Genomic DNA, 24,906 nt, shown 5'->3' with positions numbered 1-24,906 from the left:
ATGAATAGAGGAGATATTTATAGTGTTCGTAAAGTGATAGATTGTGTGGTGAATACTATGAAGTTCAAGCGGCACAGTTTGCTGTGCTGTGGAAGTTGGAAGGAAGGGAAACGACTTTTTACAATTAGTTTCTGGTTCTAGCGATTGTATATGAAAAGAAGAGATAGAAAGTAGAAAGAAAGTTACAAAGTAGGAGGAAAGGGACGGGCCAGGGATTGAACCCATGACCTTCTGCATATGACTAGACCACCAAGCTAGTAGACCACATAAGTCGAAACATTAATTAGAAACCCAATACAACAACGTGTCCAGTCAGGCTTTCTTTCCTTACCAACCATTTCATCAATTCCGGCTCGAAACCACAACAGCCTAACAAATCAGATCCACCACAAAAACTGTCAGCCACATTCATCACGTTTCCTAGCATATCGGTAGTGTTTATTGTAAAAATAAATGATATTTTTTGTGCCCGATCCCTCCCCCACTGAAACGCGGATACCGATGTCCACCAACGCCGCCGGTAGATATCCGCACGACAGGAGCAGCACCAGCATCAGCGTGGTCCACCGGCAGACTCCCCGCCATTGTCATCTTGGTTGTCATCCGTTCACGTTGTAGCCGGTGGCGCCTCCCTGATCACCTCCGTCGTTCAGCCCGTACGGCACTCCGGATGGGGCCTCCTCCGGTAGTCCCGGTCGGTCCGGCACCGGCGTAGTAATATCCTGCGAGTCGGCTGCAGAAAAAGAAGAGGGATGAATAAGAAAATCGATAAAATGTGCATCGGGATGAATGGCTTTCAAATGCAGCTGTGTAGTCTTTGCTAATGAGCGGTTATTGTCATTTCCAATAATTCCAGCTGATCGCCTGATTACGGGTTATCAGCAGTTATCCTTGCTTCTGGGAATTGTACGAGTTTTATGCATTGACGCCTCGGATTGCAGAATCTGGGATGATTACTGATAACCAGTCCTTACCTAACGTTGTGTAAAATCGAAAAATGTCTAACAGTGCGCATTCAAGAGCGTCTTTTTTTGAACACAAAAAAAAACAGTTGGATTGGAATAGGATGTAATTTGATAGGTACTAAAACTGTAACATTGCGTGTTAAAAAGTATTTAATCACATGTCTATCCAAAACCTATCTACATCCATTGTAATACCATGTGTTCGACACCCAGAGAGACGACCGATGATTCTTGTACAATGAATATATGTCTACAGAAATCTGCATATTTGCAAAGTCTGAAAGAAACAATTCCATGCCTGTCTAGCGGAAAACCAGCACTATTTCGCCGGGTTGGAAAAGTCAAAAATATGTAAATTTGTTTTATCAGGAAGGGTTTATCACAATGGAAAACATTCAACCTTCCTTCGCGTCGACCAAGCACATTAAAAGCAACCATACCTCAATGGGAATAAAAAGTTTTCTTGTTACGTGTTGTTCGTTCATCGATGTCGTCAGCATTTGCTTGGCAATGCTTATTCCCACGAGGTCGTTTCCGAACCAAATGTTTGGATACATATCCGGTTTCAAAAACCACCGTTAGCTAGGTTAGCTTTTTCGTGGTGGCAGCTTTGGTTACCAAGAATAAAAGAAAATCACTTCTAACGACAAATGATACAGTATACGAACAATGCAAGATAGCATTTGCTGTTGCGGTGGCACTATGGCGACACCCCCGCACCGTGATTGTAGCTTTTGATGCAATCTTTATCGCGGAAACAGCGTTATCGGTTCATGCTACAGTTCATGATAAACTTTATTCATCACGATTTATGCCACTTATGAACCCCCAAACCAAATTGATGATAAGAATCAATTCTTCTGCATATTTGAAAGTTAGAGCAAGAAGAATACTCAAAAGCGAAAGATATTGGAATTTTATCAATTCAACTACCTACATACATGATAACGATTAAATCGCGGTCTTCATGCTTGACGACACAATAGTATATCATTCGGGGATTCTCCAGGAATACATTTGGGGATTACCTGCTAGTATGTTGTAAGATTGTGGAGTAAGCTAGATGCAATATACTAAGCATTTTCTGCCAGAATCCTTGCCTCGCTCGAACTAGGGAAGCTCTACTAACTACATTGACACCGCGATATCGAGGCGATCCCTACCCAGAAATTGACGCAAATCGGTATACCAGGTATACTACACACCAAAATTTTTGAAATTCTTCCAGCACGCAAAAAATCAGCAAAAGAAATTGCTTAATTTAAGCAACATTTTTGCTGAATTTCAGCACAACTTTGCTAATCAACTGTCAAAATTGCTGGATGGTTCAGCAAGTTGAAAAATAATTGCTGATATTCAGTAATTTGTATTGCTGAATGCAATCAGCACGCAAAAAATCAGCAAAGTTTGCAGTGTACATATACCTACTGGTTGTGTCCAGAAATCACAGAACTCCTGAACAAAGAAATTAAGGCACGTAAGCGGATGTGCTTCAAAAATCTCTGCTATTCAGCCTAACGCGACCGCTAGGGGTGATGCCTAAGTAGTCATGTTCAAAACCAAGAGCACATCTGCTCCCCCAGGACGCTCCCCCAAGATGCTGCAGAAGATCGCGGAAACATTGTACCCACCCCACGATATAAGACCATCCCTAGCAGAGAAGAATAGCAAATTAATAACTACGAAATCACATAACCTGTTTTTATATCTTGTTTTGTTATTATTAAATTATCAAGACATAGCTTTTCCAAAACATATTTTGTTGGACAATCTCATTTTGTTATAATCAAGCTATTGATATACATTCACTCAATTACATCTCAATAACATGTTTTGTAGAAGAACAAGCTCTGTTATTGTTGTACTATTTATCAATTTATCAATAATATCACAGCAGTAACAAGTTTTGAAATCAAAGCATCAATTCGACCATAATGACCTGTTTCTTTGTTTTGTTCCATTTTTGTATTCAGTTAGGAAGGAAATTTCTGAACGAATCCTTTGAAAAATATCTTAGATAATATTCGGAAAAACACTTGGAAGTTCTGGAGGAATCTTTCGATAAACCCTTGGAGAAGTCTTTTAAAGAACTCCTGGTGCAATCTTCTTAGAAATACCAAAAGTTCTTCTTCGAAGCAATTATTAGACTGCTTGGCGAAATCTTTTGAAAAACTTTTGGAGAATTCTTCGGAAAAACTCCTGGTGAAAATCTCAAAGTAATTTTCAGAGAAATTCTAAGATGAAATTCAGGACAAACGATCACAGGAAATTCTGAAGAAATCCTTGAAGGGATTCTGTGAAGAATTCTGGAGGAATTTCTAAAGGAGTCTTTGAAAATCCGCGAACGATTCCGTGGAAGAACTCTCGGAGAAATTTCTGGAAGATTTTTCAAAGTTATTTATGCAAAGGTTTATCACGAAATCGGTCGACGAATTTGTGGAAGAATTATAGGACAAATTCCTAAAAAAGTCCTCGGAGATAAACTTAGAAGGTACAGGGGATGGCCAAAATGTTTGGGATAGGCAACTTTTTTTTCTCTCACAAAAAAGTTCAACATGCTATAACTTTTCATAGAGTGCATCAAAAAATCTCAAATTTTGACTGTTTGTCAACCTATTATATGTGCATCATTGGTACAAATTTGGGCTCGATTGATTAATGTTTCGCAAAGTTAGAATCGTTCGGGTAAAACACCATTTTTTAGACAACTCATTTTTGAGCTGTCATATCTCGGAAACCAGTGAACCGAATTGAATGAAATTTTGAACGTACACTGACAATATACAAATGCTACACAAACTATTAAAACTTAGATACTTTTTGAACGTTTAAAAAAATTATCATGGATTTACACTTTTAGGATTTTTCTCGAAAAATTGTAATTTTTTTAAGTCAATGTCAATAAATTTTAGTGTTGATGTCCAAAGATGTTCCCCTTCTGTTCTCAAGTTATCTTTAATCAGATATATTAAAGCCTATTTAGATTAAAGGAAGAACACATTTAGTAATTTTTGTGTGGTATTGTAAATTTGACTAATTTTCCTCTATATGGGTAAAAATTTGAACCCGGTATAACTTAATTCGCCGTGAGAAAATATTACATTTTATAACGTTGTATTAAGTATAAATATACTGTTGATAAACGTTAAAAAATTCATTCAATTCGGTTCACTGGTTTCCGAGATATGACAGCTCAAAAATGAGTTGTCTAAAAAATGGTGTTTTACCCGAACGATTCTAACTTTGCGAAAGATTAATCAATCGAGCCCAAATTTGTACCAATGATGCACATATAATAGGTTGACAAACAGTCAAAATTTGAGATTTTTTGATGCACTCTATGAAAAGTTATAGCATGTTGAACTTTTTGTGAGAGAAAAAAAGTTGCCTATCCCAAATATTTTGGCCATCCCCTGACAGGATACGGAATTAATGGAGAAATTTTAGGAAAAATCTTGCAGAAATTTCTAGTGAAATTCCTGTAGGAATCCTCAGAGGAAGTTCAGGAGAAATTCTAGCAAAAATTTTGGAAGAATAATCCAGGACGAATTTTAGACATAATTCTTGAATCCATTCTTGAATTTTAATAATCTGTGCAATATTTCCAATATCCTTAAAAAAAACTCTGCAAAACTGTTGAGCATTCTAAAAAATCTTCAGTTTCAATGCTAAAACAGAAGCAAAACGAAAGTCAAAAATTGCTATCGAATACCAAACTTTTTCAAGAATAATTTCTTGTTGATTTCAAAACTGTGCTCCGAAGCCTCTGAATATAGTATATGGCATTTCGATCATTTGAAAATATTGTTAATCATGTAATTGGCAGGTTTGTGAGGCAAAGCGAATAATTTTATATAATAAGTATTATAACTTACTTAGTTACGACTTAAATATCATAACAAATTTTGCTCTCCGATTATTATTAATCTATACATATATACATATATATAAAAATGCAGTGGCATACGTGGGACCGCGCATAACTTGCGAACGGATGGTCCGATTTGGGTCGTCTAAGTTTTGTTCTGTTAGTTTTCACCCAAGGAAGGTTTATGAGGCCAAAAACATGGGAAAATTGAGTGTGTCTGAAAATCGGGTTTTCATACATTTTGAATGGGGACTTGGGCGCTTGGCTAGGGACTTGAAACGTCAAAAACGCAGTAGGCAAGACAAAGTTTGCCGGGGACTGCTAGTAACATATAAATATCAAAATTTGTTACTGAAATATTTTCCGAATTCATTGTTATTGAGTTGTTATTGAAACTAACAAAACTAGTTAGGGAATCGCGCCACTTGGGCAGTGGCTTCTATATTCGTCTGTTTTCCACTACAACTCAGTCAAATTTGAACCAATTGACACAACTTTTGGAATGTGATGAGATAGGTATAGTATCTACCCGTGTACAACATTTCAAGTCAATTGGATCAATATTGACTGAGTTATAGTGGAAAACAGACGAATATAGAAGCCACCGCCCAAGTGGCGCGATACCCTATTAAAATGGTTTTCCAGGAATATTTTTTTGTTATGATATTTGTTATTCTGCTGCTTATGACAGGCAAGTTTATAACGTAATATGTTATGTTAATAACTTAAAAATAATCGATTTCATTATTCAGTTATTTTACCCAAATAACACAGCTCCTTATGCTGTTGTTATTCCCTTCTGCTCAGGATGGGCCCCGTCTCCTGTGGCCAAACCAGCCAAAGCAAAGTTCCGAGTTTGGATGGTATGACAGTACTGCATACCGGGAAAGCAGATGACTCTGGGCTCTCGGATAACCAGTTCGGCTTCCAGAAGGGTCAATCGTCGGTGGACGCTTAAGGCTGTAACCAAAACGACTGGACGTAAAAGATGCGTTCAACAGCGTCAGCTGGGCCGCCTTCGAGTGTGCCATACACCACCTAGGCAGAGATGGCATGCTTACCTTACCGGTCAGACTAAGGCCTGAGCGTCCTCTTCTGTATGTAGGAGTCGTCTCCATTCTATTTGATCCATGGCTGCGCGTCTCCAGTTCCGCACTCTATGAAAAGCCCGTAAATCGTCCTCCACTTGATCGACCCACCTAGCTCGCTGCGAAATACGCCTTCTTATACTGGTCGAATGGCTCTCGAGAACCATTTTAATCGGGTTGCCATCCGACACCCTGATGCCGTGTACCGCCCACCGTAGCCACCCGATGTTCGCGGTGTGGACGATGGTTGGTTGTCTCAACAGCTAATGCAGCTCATGGTTCATTCGCCTTCTCCAAGTCCCGTCTTCCACCTGCACTCCGCCGTAGATGGTATGCAACACCTTCCGTTCGAAAACTCCAAGGGCGCGTTGGTCATCTGCACGCATGTAGGGTCAAGTGGGGTAAAATGCCATTTTTCAAACTTTCATCGTTTTCAATGATAATTAGCCTCATTTGTTAGGCTTCCAAAGTGGTAACAGCAACTAGACAATATTTGCTCGATACCTCAGCAAAAATATTCACAAAACTATTGCATTTTCATCGATTTTCAGCGATTTTAAAAAATGATTCGTAAAACGGAAGTGGTGCAAAACGACCATCTGCCATGGGGTAAGATGCCACTTCATGAAAACATTCAAAAATTACGTCCATCAGTTTTAGGGCATTTCCGACTCCTTTTCCGCCCTCTGTCCCGCTATTTTCGTATACTCAGTAAATGGAGTGTTACCCCCCTCCCCGCAAAACGATGATCGTAATATTTGAATGACCCTTAACCATGCGTCTCCATGCGTGCCCTAATCTCGTTGGAAACACTTGGCTGGTAATAAAATCACCAGAAAACCTTAATTGCAAGCACGAAAAACCGGAAATTGCCAATTTTCATTGGGAAATCAAAGGATTTTTCGTGGGTTTGGTGGCCTAGCTTCTAGAAGAATGTTTGATGCAAACATATCTTGACACCATTTACCTATAGCAATGATCAAGTCCCATTCAGGAATGATTTTATGAGTTGGGCCATTTTACCCCATCTTGGCATTTTGGGCTTTGTTCCCCTATCGTGCCCATAGAGGCCTACCGGTCCAATCAGCGTTTTGTAGATACCTAGTTATTATGTTTCCAGTTCAAAACCGAATTAGCGACATTTTTTCTTTGACTTCCGCTGCTTTTGCCTTGCGTTAAACACAATGTCGGAAGTGGGGCGCTGTATAGCGCACCAGGTGTACAATACAGCGCCCCACTTCCGACATTGTGTTTAACGCAAGGCAAAAGCAGCGGAAGTCAAAGAAAAAATGTCGCTAATTCGGTTTTGAACTGGAAACATAATATCTTCGTGTGACGGCAAACTTTGTTCGAGCGTAGAGTTCTGCGGAGTCCAAAGTAAGCTCGATTTCCTGCCACACCGGTCACCAGTACACCCAAGTACACAAATTTTTCAACTGCCTCGATTTCATCACGTCGATAGGAATTCGGGGTGGCGGGCACGGAATTTCCCCAGCTAACACAAAGTCCTATATGATGTTGAATAGGATGCTAAAGTGGAGACCATATGCGTACATGCTTCCATTTACCCGCGTGTAAAGTGTGCGTATATCGGCTCCAATTTACATCCTATTCAACATCTTATGTCTTCGACACATTAATGGCTAATCCATTTCGCCTAGCTTCATTCCATAAGCAAAACCAAGCAGCTGAACGGACTTCGTGAAAAACGTTCCACTCTTGTTTATCTCCGCTCTCCTTATAGGCCTTGACGGGAGTGTGTAAATGGGTTTTCGTCCGGGTGCCGATGTCGCGTGCTTTTGCTTCGGTCGTTTGATTTTTCTTTTTCCCTATTCGGAAATCAGCATTTCGTTGTGTCGCGTTTTTTGTAGCAACACTGAACGATCACCTGACGTGGGTGATCAGTTGTTTGCTTCTCATATGAAGTGAACAATAGTGCGTCAGCTTGCATGTTCGGTCGTGTCATTTGCAGTTAAATATTTGGCGACTAGCTTCCGCGGTTCGATTCGAAATATTAAGTGACCACCTGACGTGGGTGATCGATTGTTTGCTTTCCGTGTGAAGCGAATAATAGTGTGTTAGATTGCATATTTTGTCGCGTCGTTTGCAGTAAATATTAAGCGTCTACCTGACGCGGGTGGTCGATTGTTGCTTTCCGCGTAAAGCAAACAATAGCGCGGCAACCAGCACGACACGAAGGTCATATTACTTATCAAAGTGAATCCAGACCCAACGATACCTTTCCCACTAACAAACACTCCTTCCTGCAGCCTTTGGTGGAGTCGCAGCGGTAAACGCGGGCCTTCACTTAACAAAGGTTGTTACTAATAATCCTTCCCTCTTCCAACCTGACTGCAAGGACGTGGCCGGCGCCGTTATTGTACCGTTAAAGAGAGTCTCTGAGCGTGCACAGTGAGAATATTGACCACTCCCAGTCAATTATTTAGTTGATTCATTGTGCAACTGTCATTGGTTCGGGTCAATCACGGAATAGCAACCATAGATGTGTGCAGTCAGTCTAAGCTAAGCTAAGCTAAGCTCTCCTTATAGGCCTTGACGGCACCGCAGTGCTTGCGCCTGACGGGAGTTGTATAGCAAACGTGGGAAAAAACCAACCCACTGACAGGCATTGTTTTCAACATATCTTTTTTTGAAACGGCCCCAAAATATGCGAATCAAACGAAATTGGGCCCCTAATGTCACTACTGTCACTCCATATTATAGGTATAGGCGTGTCAATGGCGTGGAAAAAACGAAACAAAACACGTTTGTTTATATGCACTTCTTCACGCACACGATGACAGATACAAATGGGATTTCCCATTGGAGTGAGTGCATTTTTGCTGCCGTCAGAGCCAATTACACCTTCTAAGGCGATGTTAGACATCAAGCACGAAAGACCATATTACGACCTGGAGTTCGGGGTGGCCGGGAGACATGACAGTCTATTACAATGCTATTGGCGAGCACGCAGAACGGCGAGAGCATGAGAGACTAATCCAGTGGTTCTCAACAGGCCATCACTTTGCCGTAACCCTCTGCGAGATTCGAAGGAGCTCGCACGTGCTCCTGATACTCGAACTACGCACATCACTCAAGCCATCGTCGCCTTGATCAATCGTATCAGTTTATCCGGGAATCCGCATTCGTGCATAATCTGCCATAGCTGGTTTCGATCGATTGTATCATACGCCGACTTAAAGGCTTGGAACTATCACTAGAGGAAACCCTTGAGGTATCCCTGTAAGAATTTCTGAAGGAAATCCCAGGAGAAATTCTTGAAGAATTTACTGGAGGTCTTTCAGGAGAACTCTCAAATGATGGAATTATTGGAAAAATCCTGGCTTCCACCTGAAGGAATTGACCCCGTAACGTGGGTAGATCACCTTAGAATGGTGCGTTGCGGTGTAAGATCTACCAAATCAAATTTTGATCTTGATATTTACCGTATTTTTAAATATTCCAAGATCAAAGTTTGATGCTCTTTTCCTTGTGTTTTGTAGTATTTGTGTTTCAATGTACTGCTAATTAACATTTTATTTCAGGAGGATTCAGGTAAATGTATCGTACGATATAAATAATTTTTTAAAAATATGTAACTGTGGCGAGCGTATCACTAATATGTAGCTTATTTGACGTACGATGGTAATATTATTTTATATTTCAGATTATCAACCGAAGTATCTAGTAATTCAACCAAATGCCAACAAGGAGACGAGGAAACAAGGATGAATTGGGCAGACAACTGATTCGAAGCAGTTTAACAATGGTGTGCCTGAACGTTAACCAAGCGTATCCTTTGGAGTTTACCCTTCCACTAACAACACCCAAATTCCCGTGACACCTAGGCCTGAGAGATCGTAGAGTTGTCTACATTTTTCATAGGTGTCCAAAACTAACCATCCTTTCCCATTCCTCAGCAGTCGCAAGGACGTGGCCAGGACAATGCTCGACCATTGGAGGATTGCGTCAGTCTTGTCTAAGAGTCAGAGATTAGTCCCAAATCTTTGTGCTTTGGTTCGGACGGGAAGGAGGCAACCCTCATAACAGCGGTCTAGGACTGTACCACCTACGAATTTGTGCGACTCGCTTAATGCTAATGCTAATGCTAATGCTAAATCCTGGCTTCCACCTGAAGGAATTCCTGGGTGAATAGCTGCATTTTCTAGAGAAATTCCGAGAGGAAGCCCTGAAAGAATTCCGAAAGTGTCTTCTCTGGGTGAATACCCGAAGGATTCCTTATATATGTATTCCTGAAGTTTGAGTATTTGTCTTATGTAAGTCACAGTGAGTGTGAAAGAATCACAGAATATATTTCTGAAAGAATCACAGGACGATCTTCTGAAATCTGTGGATGAATTTCTTCAAGATTTCTTGGAGATATTTGTGGCTCCTATATCTCTTGAGAGAATCCTTTAGGAACTTCTGGACAAATTCTTGGCGGAATCCCTGAAGAGATTCCAGGAAAAATTTCTGAAAGTGTACCTGGAAGAATTCCTGGAGAAATCGTTAGAGGAATTCTTGGAGGAATGCCTGGAAGAATATCTGAAGGAATCCTGGAGCATTTCATGGACGAGTTCCTGTAGAAATTTCAAGAGGAATTCCAGGATGAATTCGTGGAGGAACTCTTGCAGGAATACCTGGAAGAAAACCCCGCAAGAATCTGTGGAGAAATTGCAGGAGAAATTTCTGGAGGACTCCCTGGAGAAATTCCTGGAGCAAACCCTGGAAGAAATCCTAAAGGAATCCTTTAATGAATTCCTGGAGGATTCCCTAGAGGAATTCTGAGAGGAATCCCAGGAGATTTTTTTACAGAAACCACTTGAAGAATTCCTGGAGGAATCCTTAAAGAAATTTCTGGTGAAATTCTTGGAAAAATCCCATGCAAGAATTCTTGGAAAAATTCCTGGAGGAATTCCTGGAGGACTCTCTGGAGAAATTTCTGGAGGAACCTCAGGATGATTGCCAGGATGAAGTTCTAGATAAATTCCTGGCGGAATCCTAGGAATACTGTTTCAGCAAAACTTTGGGTAACCGTATTGTTGTTTTCTCTCTTACAACTTAACCTTCCTACGGTGTTCGGGTCTATATGACCCGGATCGCACTTTTCAGGCGCAATATCTTTTGATCCTGATTTGCTATAGCTTTGAAACTTTGTGACTTTAAATCTTTTGCCAAAAACTTATTTTTAAAAATTGGACCGATAATTTTGGCCGTTTCTGAAGGGCTGGACAAAAAAAGTTACGTTTAAGGTGTTCGGGTCATATTGACCCGGATTTGGTACAACGATTTCACAGTCATTTCTCAATGAAATAATAAAGTTTTTGTACTCAAAATCATCGTTAGGGCTTAAATTTTGTGGACCCGGCTCAAAACTAAGGTTCGGTTGGATGTGGCCACTTGGAACCGACGCCAGAGGGACCATGGTTTGGCCATTTTCGCAGGAGGGTATTTTTCGCAATAAGTTATGCGAAATGCAGCTGATTTGAATGTTTGGAGTGCTAAATGCACCGGAAAAAGCAGCATCAAACTGCCTCCACCACTAAGCTAACTGACCAGATGAGTTTTGGCTATCAGGTGGCCACGGGACTAAATCTTGAGGCCTCGGAACGGCTTCCCGGAGACCCCCGATAGGTGACCATTTTACAAATATGGTGAATCCATGCCGTGCGACATATCAAAAGTTGCAGAATTTTAAGGAGAATACATCAGTGACCATGTCAGAAGCCAGAAGCAAGATTGGCCACTTGGTGGTCCCGGAACCGATTCCCGGGACCCCGGAAATGTGGCCAATTCTCGCAGTTTATATGAGCTTGCCGTATGGCCCATCGAAATTCGCAGAATTTCATTGATAATTCACCAGTCATCAAACCAGCAACTGAAGACAACATTGTCCGCTTGGTGATCTCGGAACCGGTTCCCAGGGCCGGTTCCGAGGCCCCGGAAATGTGGTCAATTCTCGATTTTTTTTACTATGCCGTGCGACATATCTAAATTTGCAGAGTTTTGTTGCGAATATATCGGTGGCCACATCAGATACGAAAATCAGGATTGGCCACTTAGTGGTCCTGGAACAGGTTCCCGGTAACCGGTTTCCAGGACTCCGAAAATGTGGCCAATTCTCGCAGATTGTATGACCTTGCCGTATGGCACATCAAAATTCTCAGAACATCATGTGTAGGTAATTCATTAGTCATCAAACAAGCAACAGGAAACAACATTGTCCATTTGGTGGTCCCGGAGCCGGTTCCCAGGACCGGTTCCAAGGACCCCCAAAGTGTGATCAATTCTCGAATTTTTTTACCATGCCGTGCGAATTTTTCAGAATTTTGATGCGAATATATCAGTGGCCACATCAGATACGAAAAGCAGGAATGGCCACTTGGAGGTCCCGGGCCCGGATCCGGAGGCCCCGGAAATGTGGCCAGTTCTCGCATTGTGTATGACCACTCATGTGGCACACCAAAATTCGCAGAATTTCATAGATAATTCATCAGTTATCAAACCAGCAACTGGAGACAACATTATCTACCTGGTGGTTCCGGAACAGGTTCCCGGGACCGGTTCTCAAGACCTCGGCAATGAGGTCAATTTTCGCATTTTCTATGATCATGCTGTCCGATGCATCGAAATGTGCAGAATTTTGATGCTCACATCAGGTATCAGAGGCAGAATTAGCCACTTGGTGATCCTGGAACCTGTTCCCAGGACCCCGAGAATGTGGCCAATTCTCGCATTTTGTATAACCATCTCGTGCGGCACATCAAAATTCTCAGAATTTTATAATGAATTCATCAGTTTTCAAGCCAACTACGGGAAACAACATTGTCGCGGAAGCGATTACCAGGACCCCGGAAAAGTGCTCAATTCCCGCAATGTCTTTGATCACGCTGTCCGATCTATCAAGAGTTGCAGAATTTTGATGCGAATACAACAGTGGCCAAGTTTAATGCCAAAAACAGGATTGGCCACTAGATGGTTCGAAACCCGGTTCCCTGGACACCTGGAATGTGCCGTGAGACTTATCAAAATTCATAGAATTTCATAGATAGTTCATCAATTATCGAACAACTGGCATTGCATTGTCCACCTGATGGTCCCGGAACCGGTTCTCGGAGAAATGTTATCAATTTTTGTGCTATCCCGATCACCAAATTTGCAGGGTTGTTGCCCAGCATTCTTGCAATATGCCCTGCTCATCGTATACTTCCGGCTTTGTCCACCTTCTGAATACTGGGTTCGCCGTACAGTGCAACGAGCTCGTGATTCATCCTTTACCGCCACTCACCCTTCTACTTCACACCACCGAAGATTAGTACGCAACGGTCGAAACTCCAAATACTTGTAGGTTCCACTCAAGCATGGTCCGTGTCTCGTGTCCATAGAGGACCACCGGTCTTATTGGCGTTTTGTTCATGGTACATTTGGTGCGTGAGTGAACCTTTTAGACCGCAGCTACTTACACTGATGGTACGCGTGCGAATTGCACGACTAATTTTGTTGACAGCTGTCAGTAAAGATCCGATGTAGACGAATTTATTCACCTCCTCGAAGGTATCCCTGTATTTCGTTACATTACTGTCTAGACGGATCCGGTCGTCTTCCGTTCAGCCTACCAGCACGTACTTTGTTTGTGCCGCATTCACTACCACTGCGACCTTTGCTGCTTCGTGTTTCAGGCGAATGTCCGTCACCTTGTCGCAGTTCCCAGCGAAATTTGAATAAATGGATAGTTCACCTGAAACCCACATTTATGTGTAATGTGCAAATTTGCTGCATTTCCAACTTTCCGGAAACTGGGTCCTACGCCGCTAGGTGGCGAATATTTCCATGTAGTACTAACATGCTAACTTTCTTTACATTTTGAATATTGATGAAAGTCTGAAAATTTTGATGTGCCATGAGCTTGAGCTTGATTAATCGCCAGCAGTTGCTACACCAGTATCGCCAAATCAGCTTCACTCACACAAGGAACCAATGAGATAGCTGCTCGGGATATTCAGTGTTGGTAGTGTCCTATTTTTTGGCGAGAATGGCGCCTCAGGTTGCAGGTCAATGTGGAGAACGAGGGAAACATAGGCAAAACAACATAGGGGAACATTGGCAAATTTTCATAGTTGTGGCTTTCACAACCAGAGGCGCGCGCATCGTTTTTCTATGCGTTTGACGTTTCACATTAGCGCCTTCTGTTGACGATATTGCACAACACAGTGATTCGTGCAACTTTTCCACCAGGTGATGGTAGTGTGAACTGGGCGATGGATTTCCATGAAAATCGTTCAAGGTGTTACGTCTGTTTGTCTGTGGTATTACCATAGTCAATAAAATAATTTATTACATATCCGGGGTTCTCATATTATGGGACTACCAAGTGAACAATGTTGCTTCCCGTAGCTGGCTCGAAAACTTATGCATTCTCTAAAGAGTCTGGAAATTGTGGTATATCGGACGGCATGGTTATTGAAAACGCGAGAACTGGCATAATGCTAGGAGGCCATGGAACCGGTTCAGGGTCCACTTGGGGGACAATGTTCTCTTCAGTAGCTGGTTTGATAACTGGAAAATTATCCATGAAATTCAACGAAATTTGATGCGCCACATGGCAGGGTCATACAAAATCAGGGAATTGGTCACATTTTCGGGGCCTCGGGAACCGGTACTGGGAACAGGTTCCGGGACCACCAAGTGGGCAATGTTGGTTCCAGTTGCTGATTTGATAACTGATGAATAATCTATGAAATTCTGCGAATTTTGTTGTCCCATACGGTAAGGTTATACAAACTGCGAAAATTGGCCACATTTCCGGGGTCCTGGGAACCGGTTCCGGGACCACCAAGTGGCTAATGCTGCCTCTGATATCTGATGTGAACATCAAAATTCTGCTAATTTCGATACATCAGACAACATGATCATAGAAAATGCATTAATTGATCACATTTCCGGGATTTTGAAAACCGGTCCCGGGAACCTGTTCTGGAACCACCAGGTGGACAACGTTATCTTCAGTTGCTGGTTTGATAACTGATGAATTATCTATGAAATTCTGCGAATTTTGATGTGCCACATGGGATGGTCGTACAAAATGTGAGACTTGGCACCATTTCCGGAGCCTCCGGAACCAGGTCCGCGACCACCAAGTGGCCTATCCTGCTTTTCGTATCTGATGTGGCCACTGATATATTCGCAACAAAATTCTGCAAATGTAGATGCATCGCACGGCATGGTGAAAAAAAACGAAAATTCACCTCATTTCCGGGGCCCTCGGAACCGGCCCTGGGAACCAGTTCCGGGACCGCCTAGCGAACAATGTTGTTTTCTGTTGCTGGGTTGATGACTAATGAATTATCTATGAAATTCTGCAAATTTCGATGTGCCATATGGCAAGGTCATACAAACTGCGAGGATTGGCCACATTTCCGGGGTCCTGGAACCGGTTCCGGGACCACCAAGGGGCTAATCCTGCCTCTGATATCTGATGTGAGCACTGATGGATTCGCATCAAAATTCTGCAAATTTCGATGCATCAGACAACATGATTACAGAAAATTCAAGAATTGACCACATTTCCGGGGTTTTGAAAACCGGTCCCGGGAACCTGTTTCGGAACCACTAAGTGGCCAATCCTACTTTTCGTGCCTGATGTGGCCGCTGATACATTCGCATCAAAATTCTGCAAATTTAGATTTGTCGCACGGCATAGTAAAAAAAAATCGAAAATTGACCACATTTCCGGGGGCCTCGGAACCGGCCCTGGGAACCGATTCCAAGATCACCAAGTGGACAATGTTGTCTTCAGTTGCTGGTTTGATGACTGGTGAATTATCAATGAAATTCTGCGAATTTCGATGTGCCATACGGCACGCTCATATAAACTGCGAGAATTGGCCACATTTCCGGGGTCCTGGAATCGGTTCCGGGACCACCAAGTGGCCAATCTTGCTTCTGGCTTCTGACATGGTCACTGATGTATTCTCCATAAAATTCTGCAACTTTTGATATGTCGCACGGCATGGATTCACCATATTTGTAAAATGGTCACCTATCGGGGGTCTCCGGGAAGCCGTTCCGAGGCCTCAAGATTTAGTCCCGTGGCCACCTGATAGCCAAAACTCATCTGGTCAGTTAGCTTAGTGGTTGGGGCAGTTTGATGCTGCTTTTTCCGGTGCATTTAGCACTCCAAACATTCAAATCAGCTGCATTTCGCATAACTTATTGCGAAAAATACCCTCCTGCGAAAATGGCCAAACCATGGTCCCTCTGGCGTCGGTTCCAAGTGGCCACATCCAACCGAACCTTAGTTTAGAGCCGGATCCATAAAATTTAAGCTCTAACGATATTTTTGAGTACAAAAACTTTATTATTTTATTGAGAAATGACTGTGAAATCGTTGTACCAAATCCGGGTCAATATGACCCGAACACCTTAAACGTAACTTTTTTTGAGCACCTTCGGAAGGTTAAACAACACAGTTACCGAAAGTTTCGCTTAAACAGCATCAACTTAGGCAAGGAATCATAGTAACCACGCTCTTCGAGCAATTTCATTGCAGGAACGGAGAATTGACCTTCTCACCATACAAAAATGCAGCTCATTACTTCAATTCTAGTACTTCACCGATTGTGTTCTATCAAATTCTTGGTAGAATTTATTGAGGAACCTCTGGAGTAGAATTTTTTTGAATAAATTCCTGGAGGAATTCCTGAAGAATTTCAAGGGAGAATTTCGGAAGAAATCTCTGGAGGATTTCCTGGAGAAATTCCTGAAGAAACGCCTGGGGTATTTCCTGGAGGAGTCTCTGTAGAAATTCCTGGATAAAGCCCTGGAGGGATGCCTGGAGGAACTCCTGAAAGTACTTCAGGAAGAACTCCTGGAGGAGTACCTGGAATAATCCATGGATAAATTCCGGGTGGATTAACTGGGGGAATTTCTTAAGGAATCTCTGGAAGATTTCCTGGAGGAAGTCCTGGTGGAAGTCCTAGAGGCCTCTCTAGAGGAATACCTGAAGGAATGCCTGGAGGAACCCCTGGATATATTCCTGGTGACATGAGGTATTCCTGGAGGAATCCCTGGAGTAATCTCGAAAAGAATTCCTTGAGATATCCTATGGAGGAATCTCTGGAGGAATTCCTAGAGGAATCTCTTGGTGGATTTCCTGGACGAATTCCTGTAGGAATATTAAGAGGAACCCCTGTAGGAATTCCCAGATGAATCCTGGAAGAATTCCTGGAGAAATTTCTAGAAGAATCCCTTGAGGAATTCCTGGACAAATCCCTTGATGAATCCAAGGAGCAATTCATGAGGGAGTTCCAGGAGGAATTTCTGAAGAAATCCCGGGAGGAAGTACTAAAAATATCGCTGAAACTCCTGAGGAAATCCTGAAGCAATTCTCAAAAGAGTACCATAGGCGCCAACTTAGGGGGGGCAAGCATCGTTTTGCCGCCCCCCCCCCCCCAATATTTGACGATTTTTCGATTTTCCCATACAAAAAATCAGAAAAACCGTAGGGTAACTCTTGGATGAATCCCTCTAGCAGTTCCTGAAAGAATCTCGGAAGCAATCCCACGAGAATTTCCTAAGAGAATCTCTAAATAGCTCCTGGAGGATGTCTTGGATTAATGCCTGGAGGAAGAAATATCTGAAAGAAGATCTTGAATCTCTTGAAGGCATTTTTGAAATAATCCCTGAAGTTGTTCCCAAAAGATCATAGAAGAAGTTCCCGATTGAATCCCATGAGGAGATGAAGAAACCTCATGAAGAATCCCGAAAACATTCCCATAAGGAATTCCTTAGGGAATCTCAGCAGAGCTTTTTTGGAGAATTCCTGGAAGAATTTCTATAGGAATCCCTGAATAAAAGATCTGAAGAAATCCATGTTGGCAGTAACTTCTGGAAGAATTATTGAATGAATACTTGCATGGACTACTAAAGAATTTGCTGTACGAAATTTTTAAGCTATTCAAGGAATAATTATTTTTGAATGATCGCTAGTAAAATTTTCTGAAAGAATTTCGAGAAGACATTCTTGCAAAAATACTTCTAATGATTCAGATGGAATTATTGGAGTAATCTCTAACGGAATTCTGGAAGGAGTATATGGAGAAATCCCTGAAGAAATCTGTGAAGGAATACCTGCAGAAATTCCTTAAAGGATCTCTGGAGAAATTCCTGATGGAAAACTCGGAAAAAGAACTGGAACAATCATTGGAGGAACCTCTAATGATATCCCAGGACAAATCCCCGGAAAAATGTCTGGTGAAATCTCAAGATGAATTCTTGAAAGAACCTCTGGATGGAAGGTATCGTGTGTCCCATCTACAAAAAGGTCGATAAGTTGGTTTGCGGGAGCTATCGTGCGCTACTGAGCGCTGCCTACAAGATACTCTCTCAAATTTTATGCCACCGTCTATCACCGATTGCAAGAGAGTTCGTGGGGCAATATCAGACTGGACTTATGGGTGAACGCGCTACAACGGACCAGATGTTCGCCATCCGCCAGGTGTTGCAGAAATGCCGCGAATACAACGTGCCCACATATCACTTGTGCATCGATTTCAAATCGGTGTATGATACAATCGATCGAGAACAGCTATGGCAGAATATGCACGAAAACGGATTCCCGGATAAACTGACACGGTTGATCAAGACGACGATGGATCGAGTGATGTGCGTAGTTCGAGTATCAGGGACACTCTCGAGTCTCGCAGAGGGTTACGGCAAGGTGATGGTCTTTAGTGCTTGCTGTTCAACATTGCGTTAGAGGGTGTAATAAGGAGAGCGGGGATAAACACGAGTGGGACGATTTTCACGAAGTCCGTTCAGCTGCTTGGTTTCGCCGATGATATTGATATTATTGCTCGTAAATTTGAGACGATGGATGGCGGAAACGTACATCCGACTAAAGAGTGAAGCCAGGCGAATCGGATTAGTCATTATTGTATCGAAGACAAAGTACATGATGACAAAGGGCTCCACGGAGGAATCACCGCGCCCGCCACCCCGAATTTATATCGACGGTGATGAAATCGAGGTGGTTGAAGAATTCGTGTACACCAGCAGAGAAATCCAGAGGCGCATTGTGGCAGGAAATCGTGCTTACTTTGGACTCCGCAGAACTCTACGATCGAATAAAGTTCGCCGTAACACGAAGTTAACTATCTACAAAACGCTTATTAGACCGGTAGTCCTCTATGGGCGGTCTGAAACATGGACCCCACGCGCAGAGGACCAACGAGCTACATAAGCTGCTAAGAGAACCAACCATCGCTGCTAAGAGAATCCACACCGCGAAAATCGGAAGGCTACGGTAGGCGGGTCACTTCATCAGGATGTCGGATAGCAACCCGACTAAAATGGTTCTCGAGAGTAATCCGACCGGTACAAGAAGACGTGGTGCGCAGCGAGCTAGGTGGGTCGACCAAGTGGAGGACGATCTGTGGACCCTACGCAGAGTGCGGAACTGAAGGCAAACAGCCATGGACCGAGTGGAATGGAGACGGCTACTATGTACAGCAAAGGCCACTCAGGCCTTAGCCTGATCGGTAAGGTAAGTAAGGATGATATCGGAGCTGAACTCATCAAAATGAGCCCTGAAAAGTTGGCCACCTGCTTGTACCGGCTAATAATCCGGATCTAGGAAGACGAACAGCTACCAGAGGAGTGGAAGGAATGGGTCATTTTCTCCATGTACAAGAAAGGTGACAAGTTCCGAGCTATCACAATTCTGAATGCCGCCTACAAAGGGCTATCCCAGATCATCTACCGTTGTCTTTCATCAGAAGTTAATGAGTTTGTGGGAAGTTATCAAGCCGGCTTCGTTGACGGCCGCTCGACAACGGACCAATCCTCACAGTGCGACTAATCCTTCAAAAATGCCGCGAATACCAGGTCTCAACACACCACAGCGACTTCAAGGTGGCGTACGACAGTAAGGATTTCAGGCGGTCTGTCTAGTTCGCTAGAGACTACGACAAGGTCTCTCATGCCTGCTGTTCAACGTCGCCCTGGAAGGTGGTATGCGACGAGTCGGGCTCAACAGCTGAGGCACGATTTTCACGAAATCCAGCCAATTTGTCTGTTTTGCTGATGACATGGATATTTTTGCTAGAACATTTGGAACGGTGGCAGAACTGTACTCCGGCCTGAAACGTGAAGCAGCAAAGGTCGGTCTTACGGTGCACGCTCAGGGAAAGCTTAGGCAGCAGTGTTACGATAAACGGGACACTTTCGTGGTGGTGAAGGACTTTGTCTACCTCGGATCCTTATTAAGGGCAGACAACAACGTTAGTAGCGAAATACGAAGGCGCATCATCAGTGGAATTCGGGCCTACTATGGGCTCCCCAAGAATTTGCAGTCGAAAAAGATTCGCCCGCGTCAAATGTACCATGTAGGTATTCAAGACGCTGATAAGCCCAGTGGTTTTGTACAGGCACGAGACATAGACCATACTCGAGAAAGACATGCAAGCACCAGAATTGTATGAGCGTCGGGTGCTTAGGACCACCCTTGACGATGTGCAGGAGAACGGTATGTTGCAGCGAAGAATCAACCACGAGTTCGTTGCACTCTACGGCGAACGAATTTAGCATCCGAGCGGTGACAAAAACTGGAAAGAATACAATGGGTAGGGCCGGACAACAACCGAAAAGAATATCCAGCTAATTTGGATATCATCGTCATCATTGTACATTAGAAAGCAGTCTTCTCGTCCAAAACATAAATGTTTTCAATGAAAATGTATTCTCTGTAGTCCATTCTTCACCCATAACACAATGAATGCATTTTCACTGCAAAATAATCAGTTAACCGTTTTCTCATTTTCAATTATAACAATATGATATCCATGACACATTAACCTTCTTAGGTAATGCACCACGTTGGGAACAACACTCTGATGTTGAGCACGATTTGGCTATTTTGTTTTAAGCTGACAACGAGGCAAATTTTGTTTTATGATTTCATTTCAACTATGAAACTGAAACTGAAAACATCTTAAATTGAGCATTTTATTGTGCATGATTCACATTCTCAATGTGATAGGGGAATCAACGTATTTTGGACACAGCGTTACGCCAATATATTTTGGACACTTCCATTTGTTTTTGCCGTAGGTGTCCAAAAAATATTGGCTCGTTGCTGTGTCCAAAATATGTTGGTTCCCCTATTCGTTCAAAGCGTGCAATTCAACATCAACCATCTACCTATATGTATGTAGTCATAATTGCATCGAACAATACTTTAATTTATTGAAAATGACGCACAAGTGTAAAATCGTGACTCAAATGCTATTCTGTGAAACCACGTTCAATAAACATTTGTCATACTAATGAGATTTAACGTCGATTTCCGTTCCGTTGGAACAACGCGTTCTTATCCACACTCTTATCGCGCAAATAACAAATCTGCGTCAGCTGATGTCACGCCACAAATTTGGATAAAAGCCTCACCACGCATTGCGATTTCCGCTGCATTCTTCACCATTATTCCACTAGACTATAGTCTATAGATATACTCACAACTGCTGCAGCAACATCCCATCTTGATCGATTGGCTCTCGTAGTATCCTGGAGTTGAGTAGTCGTGTAGTTTCCTATATCACCGCGATTCCGATGATCTCCAAATCCGGAGGGCCAAATATCCAGCACCGCCTGCGAACCGTTCAAACACTGTCACCAAATGCCCTGACGGGATCTTGTCACATTCTCAGTGCGCTACAAACCCAGGTAGAATATATCGCACCTGTACTCTTCCAACCTGTTTGAGACTGATGAAGTGTGCGCCAAATGCGATTGACTCTGACGCGCCTCACCGCCAACATTACCTGCTGTCGTCCGTCGTCCGCCAGCCAACCGAGTCCGCACAAGCAGTCCGATGTGCTGCACGTATCTTAGATAAGGCAAAAGGCGCAGTTTATCGGTAAATCTACTTAGCCCGGCGCGGCGGATGGTGAATCATCATCGTAACCATCCATACAAATCGAGTTCGCATGTTTGTGTGCTTTACAATTGGTTCAATATTCCCCGCGGGGATGGGGATTCGTAATGGAAGAATGGTGACTGTTGCCGATCAGCATTGTCGATGGATCGCAATCAGGGTTGTGCAGTTTCAGGATGGTCAATGTCGATTGACACTCGCTCCAACCATCACTTCATACGACAAACGCAGTCCATCAAAACATAATCGATTCACGCAAAAGCCACTCAAGCCAACCCTCGTTCATTGCAGAGTCAACCACATCCAACAGCAGCGATCGTCTCTTGTTTTCGAACCACACGATGAAACACCGAAGCGAGTTTTTGTTCTACGCTTTGCATTCTATTCATAGGGCGTGCTATGTTTGTGTTTGCTGCGCCATGCAATACTACTTAACAAATTGACCCTCATCTAGGCATTTTCAGACGAGAGTCACCCCGCAGTGAGCGACATAGCTCTGCTTCGGAACGACAGTTAAGAAGCGTTCGGCTACTCAAGAGATTTGCAGAGAAAGAGCGTGGCGGCGGCAGCCACCGTATCAATGCGTTCGTCTCGAATGTGTTTGTTAGCAACATAGAGACGGTCGGCTGTAGCGTTGATGGAGGAAGAAGGGCAATGTTGATGTTGCGGCTTTTTTGTGTTATGATGGTGATAATGCACAAGACTGATCGCAATCATTCGTCGGAACCACCCTAATCTTCCGAATGTACATATAGCATACCGTGCCTGATATGTGCCGATAACGAAATCTGATGTTGTGATTTGTTCTTCTGATAGAGGGTGTAATCACATCTTGAGGAATCATAAAATTGTACAATTTCTTATCGCAATTGAGGTCATGGAGATAAAGCGTCCGATAAACTTTAGGTACTTTAGTGCTGGAAAAAAGTATGTATATTGAATGGAAATCTTGAACCAAAGACCAGCTTGCCGAATTACATTAGCGTTGTCATAAAGCCTATGCACTCAATAATCAATACGCATTCAATCGGCTTCAGGTCAAAATTGGTTTCACATAGACAAAAATGTTGTTTTACGCAAATGAAGCTTGTGTTATGATGATTTGAAGGAAAGTATAAAATTTACTGATTTTTTGTGCTCATTCTACGAGGGGAGTGACGTGAAACTGCTCAACTCGAACATCGAGGTGAGAAAACTCAACTCCAATTAAGGAGAGTCACTTCATTCGAATCGAGATTTCTCACTTACGTCACGTCACTCTACTTGTAGAATAAGCGCATTTGAAGTAGGTATCAATCTAAATTAATCGAACGTCAACAAATTTCTTTGCTAAAATGACAATAAGGTCTTCATCAGAACATCAAGCTACTGGAATAAACTTCTATGAACTTTAAAGTTACGACAAAGTTCCGAATCTTGCCGAAACATGAGTGCGAAGTTCCAGCGAGGCTCATTTTTAGACTCTTAAGCAGCCAAAAGTTCCATTCGGAGCTTTATCTGAACTTCGTGGAACTTTTCGGTTACTTGGCTTTTCATGCTGAACTGCAGGTGATTTGCCGTCTTACCCCGTCTCTCCCTGTGTATTGCCACTCTAAAAACAACATTTGAAAACCACCGAAAGATAACTCGTGCCGATTGTAGATCTAAATCCTCACTTTCCGGGAAACTCTTCGATGTCAGATATCATTCATAGCATTCAGTATCATAAGGTAAACCACGGTGTGTCAATACGTTTTTTCGCGATCTGTACAGAGTGATCCTTTGATGAATAGCTATTAAAATTTAATGGAAATTTTCAAGAAAATTTGTTGAAAAATTCAAAATTTACAGAGTTGTAAACTTTAACACTGCTTATACCAACAGGCACGGTGTGCCAAAAACCGTTATTAACAAATAAAAATGTTCACCCAAATGGCACCCGGCATTCGAAAGATATACTATTCTAGTATCTCCTCTGAAAATTTGAAAATGTTTCATCGAGGGAAACTAAAGTTTTTGTGATTTGAAGATTTTGAACCATTTCTATAGAATTTTCTTATATGAGTAAATATGCGCGCACGGTGTGCCTGGAATCCCTATTAACAAATAAAAATAAACACCATATTGTCACCCGGCATTCGAAAATTTGAAAATGTTTCATCGAGGGAAACGATAGTTTTTACTGTTTGAAGATTTTCCTCTTTTTTCATAGAATTAGTTCATATATGGCAATATTGTCATAGAATGTTTCATTGGCTATTCAAATCATAAATAAAACCCCACAAAGTAAATACCAATAAGTTTCACAAACACTATTCCAAAGATACAATATTCAAACAACTTCTCTGTAAATTTGACAACAATTCAATGAAACGGTCGCAAATTACAGTGGTTCCAAAATATAAGATATGATAAAGTATATTGAAAACGTAGTAAGCCGGGCTCAACAGCCGGGGAACGATTCTCACAAAATCCGGTCAATTTGTGTGTTTTGCGGACGACATGGACATTATCGCTAGATCATTTGGAACGGTGGCAGAACTGTACACCCGCCTGAAACGCGAAGCAGCAAAGGTCGGACTGGTGGTGAATGCCTCAAAAACAAAGTACATGCTGGTAGGCGGAACCGAACACGACCGGATCCGTCTGGGTAGTAATGTTACGATAGACGGGGATACTTTCGAGGTGGTGGAGGAATTCGTCTACCTCGGATCCTTACTGACGGCTGACAACAACGTGAGCCGTGAAATTCGGAGGCGCATCATCAGCGGAAGTCGGGCCTACTACGGGCTCCAGAAGAAACTGCGGTCGAAAAAGATTCACCCACGCACCAAATGCACCATGTACAAAACGTTAATAAGACCGGTAATCCTCTACGGGCACGAGACATGGACCATGCTCGAGGAGGACCTACAAGCACTCGGAGTTTTCGAGCGACGCGTGCTAAGAACGATCTTCGGCGGTGTGCAGGAGAACGGTGTGTGGCGGAGAAGGATGAACCACGAGCTCGCTGCACTTTACGGCGAACCCAGCATCCAGAAGGTGACCAAAGCCGGAAGGATACGGTGGGCAGGG

General features: G+C 42.8%; 1 long non-coding RNA gene across 1 annotated transcript; it reads right to left on the bottom strand.

Moving 5' to 3' along the window:
* Positions 1-411: 411 nt before the first annotated feature.
* Positions 412-22,004, bottom strand: LOC109412075 (uncharacterized). Its single transcript, XR_003897907.2, has 2 exons — positions 21,435-22,004; positions 412-733 (listed from the first exon to the last, which is right to left on the bottom strand). It is a non-coding gene; the product is annotated as an uncharacterized LOC109412075 (long non-coding RNA).
* Positions 22,005-24,906: the final 2,902 nt, after the last annotated feature.

Source organism: Aedes albopictus, chromosome 3, assembly GCF_035046485.1.
Source record: "Aedes albopictus strain Foshan chromosome 3, AalbF5, whole genome shotgun sequence".
NCBI lineage: Eukaryota > Metazoa > Arthropoda > Insecta > Diptera > Culicidae > Aedes > Aedes albopictus.
Note: the sequence above shows the minus strand (reverse complement) of the source record. Positions and strands in the feature narration are given on the sequence as shown.